Here is a 3,750-nt window from a genome sequence, read left to right as displayed (position 1 = left end):
ATTTTTCATTCATTCTATGTCTTTACTATAATTCCTCTCTGCTTTCAACTTCCTGATAGTCATTCTGTTAAACTATCTATTAATACTTTGAAAGGTTTATATACATTCCATGGAGTCTCAATCCTGCATATTCTTGAACTGATGTCAGCTTATATTTCCATAATTCATTCATCTGCAGCAACAATTTGCAAGACTGGAGACGTGAAGCACCTAAACATGATTTTATTCTCACCCATTTGGAAGATTAATCTTTAGTCAAAAAGAAAGTTAAAAAATAGCTTAGAATGTATTCCTAACTATGAATTTTTATAAATGGCTTTGTACAATGGTGTGATTCTTTTATTTTACATGGAATAATATTTTCTACTACCTATAAGTTTTGGAAAAAGAAGAAAATTGACTTTATTCCTAGAAAGGAATATAATAGAAATAGAAGACAGATATTATGTTTGTCATATCTCTGATGAATACCCATATTCAAGACTTAAAGTCATATTTCTTACTATGTTAGACAGAGGGAAAACATAAAATAACATATGATAAGGCAACTATTTGTGATTTTTTAAAAATGTACCTTAATAAATGATGAAATTTATTAGGTAACGTTTGGGTTTGAAATTTAGGAGGCTGATCTATTTAACACACTTCTGGAAGTCTCTTACTGAAAAACACAAATTGTGGGTGGTATTTTTTCTACACTTTAATGAATGGTTGAACATGTTTGGCATTAGCGCTGTGTAAATAATTCAACTCTATTGTAACTTGCTCTCTATACTTGAAAAGCTTGTAATGTCACTAAGTATCATCAACTTGTCAAATGTTATTTTGGCGAATGTGATTTCAAAAAGTTTATTTGAAAAGGAATACACTTTCAGGAGATTAAATATAGATTATCTTTGGTTTGAGAGTGACATTTTTATACCACAGAAACATGTTGTACTGAATTCCCAGTGTTTAAAGCACTCTTTAGTGCTTCAAATGTTTTTCTGAATTACATTTGAGCTCTAAGTCAAGATTTCAGGGCTTTGGTAGACCAATTATTGATCTATCCTCCCAGAAACTATTTTTTGGCCCACTTATGTTGGAATACAATCTTTCGTTAATAATAGGTGAGGGGTATTAAAAATAATCTTAGGACACTTTGTGAACTTGTTCACTCATATGGGCTGGTTATCTGTAAGTTGAATGTTTAAATTACAGTACTTTCTCTCAAATTTTGTGATCTCATCCTTCATTTTAAGTAGGCTTGTATTTCACAATTGCTTACCTCTAATTCCTGCATCTCAAGGAATTGGTGCCCTGAAATATAGGAAATGCGAAATTAAGATGGGTCTTCAATTAGTTTGTGTTGATATGTTGCATGGGCTTTGGTGAGAAGTTTTGCCCCTGTTATCTGATGATGCAGGTAACTCGGAACTGGGTTCCTTGGATGCATGGGTATTGCAGAAGAATAATATTTTTTAGACATCTTAGCAAAATTTGGGCATAATCAGTAGGAATGCTTTAGAAATATGGAGAAAAACAGTTTGGGACAAGCGAGTTAAAACAATAAACAGCAGCAGAGTAAAATCCATTATTGATTAGAGGAAAACATTGTTTTTTTTAACATGTGGATTCAGAAGACCAAGAAGAGTTAGAATGTATCATAAGTTTATACTAAAAACATTACATTGATACTTTTATAGTCTAATATATATTTTAAATCTAATTATTTATATTCCAATTCTATTTATTGGAATAAATAAATATCAATTTATTTGTCAAACTATCAACTAATTCTAGTAAGTTTCATTGTGTGAAATATAAAATCAGCACATATCAATATAAAATATATAACTATAATATAATTAAAAAGCACACGTTTTGTATTGTTCTGTTGTAGTTACTGTATTAAAGGCAACTCTGTTTTAAAGTATTATTCCATTATCTTTACTTCAGTGTCTGATAGAGTTAGACCTAAAGATTTACCATTTGTAGATTTACAGCATGGAGGCAATAGGAAACATTGTGATTAAAACATTATCAATTTAATGCCTAATAACGAGGAGAAACATATGCACTTCTCCTGCAACTATGAAAATATTGGGTGATAAAAAGGCAGTAGTGTAAGTTCCTGCCTGGTTGGATGGTAGACAGGCCAGGACATTAAGTAATCATGCATACGAAAAATTTTTTCACCTTCTTGGCGTTAGCTACTTTTGAAATGGAAGGTATAATAAACAATTATATTTTGATAAAATACCTTCTAGTCTGAACAGTTCTGTTTGAACTGTTCATCTATGATCCCTTGTAACCAAGATTACTTTTCTTCTAGTAAGACAATCTATGCTGTCAGGGGAAGATATTCTTGTTGGGCTGTTCCCACATGGAAGAAGTGTAAAGGCTCAGGTAGACATTTGTTCCTGTAACACCTCATTTGGGAAAATGTCAGCTGAAGAAGTTTAGGAGTAGCTATTAAGCAACGCTTACTTTGAATCCATTAGGTCCGCAAAGCTAATTCAGTTGAATAAATAAGTACTTGAAAAAGCCATGACCTTTGGACCTATCTATAAATAATTGAGAGTATGATCAAATTCCAAATAAAAACATTTAAGATAGTCATTGAGAAAAAAAATTTGCAAATGTGAGTAATCGACTGATAAATATAAATTTTCCACTATTCACAGAATTTTAGGGAAATAAGATCGATAGCATTTTTAGGAACAATAAATTTTCCTTGTTACAAGTAGGCACCCATAGATATAAACCTGTATAAAGATTGCATAATTAACTACTTAAATTTAGAGGATACTACACGCTTTAGCAGCACGTATACTCAAATTAAAATACAGAGATTAACATGGCACTTGCACAAGGATAATATGAAAATTTGAGAAGTATTCCATATTTTTCATTCTTCAGATTTAAGAAAAGAAAAACAGTTATTAAAAAGTTGATTACAAAATTACAAGTGTAACAATACACGTAATTCATATAATTTAGTTTGACATCAGTGTATAAATATTCACCTCAGAAAGGCGTTTACATAGCATAAACTTTACAAATATTCTCAAATTAGACAACATTGTCATTTTATCCCAAATAAAAATAATATTAAGTCCTAGAAAAAAAGGAAGCAAACTGTTTCTATATGGAATGCAATCGGAAAGGACACATTAATGAACCTACATATTATAAAATAATGTAGAATTCAAAGTATATCTAGGAGAAAATAAAATAAATTATGAACATTTTGCAAACATAGAATATAGAATATTTTAAAATATACTTTTTCAGACAAGCACAAGAAATATTTTAGTTTCTGTACTACTCATTTCAACAGATAAATTAAAATTATTTCTGATTAAAAAATCACAAACTCTGAAGAAATTATTATACATGTATACAAAGATATTGAATACATTTTGACATCCAAGGCAGGCAATTCACTTGGAAGAATTCCACGGAATCCATGAATTTTTACAGTAAAATATTGGTGCTGCCAGGCATTGATGGCTCATGCCTATAATCCTAGCTACACAGGAGGCTGAGATCTGAGGATCATGGTTCAAAGCCAGCCTGGGAAGGAAAGTCTGTGGTACACTTATCTCAAATAAACCACTAGAAAACTGGAAGTGGAACTGTGTCACAAGTGGTAGAGCGCTAACCTTGAGCTGAAGAGCACAGGGATAGCTCCCAGGCCCAGATTTCAAGCCCCATGACTGACCAAAAAATATATATATTGCTCTTATTTGGATTGTGAAAATATTT

At 31.2% G+C, this 3,750-nt stretch overlaps 1 pseudogene; it reads left to right on the top strand.

Annotated features, from left to right (window-relative positions):
• The first annotated feature begins 2,794 nt into the window (after nt 1–2,794).
• Nucleotides 2,795–2,891, top strand: LOC122095529 (annotated as a pseudogene).
• Nucleotides 2,892–3,750: the final 859 nt, after the last annotated feature.

Source organism: Dipodomys spectabilis, unplaced genomic scaffold, assembly GCF_019054845.1.
Source record: "Dipodomys spectabilis isolate Male_0828 unplaced genomic scaffold, ASM1905484v1 ptg000358l, whole genome shotgun sequence".
Classification (NCBI taxonomy): domain Eukaryota; kingdom Metazoa; phylum Chordata; class Mammalia; order Rodentia; family Heteromyidae; genus Dipodomys; species Dipodomys spectabilis.
This window is presented reverse-complemented; position numbering and strand designations above follow the sequence as displayed.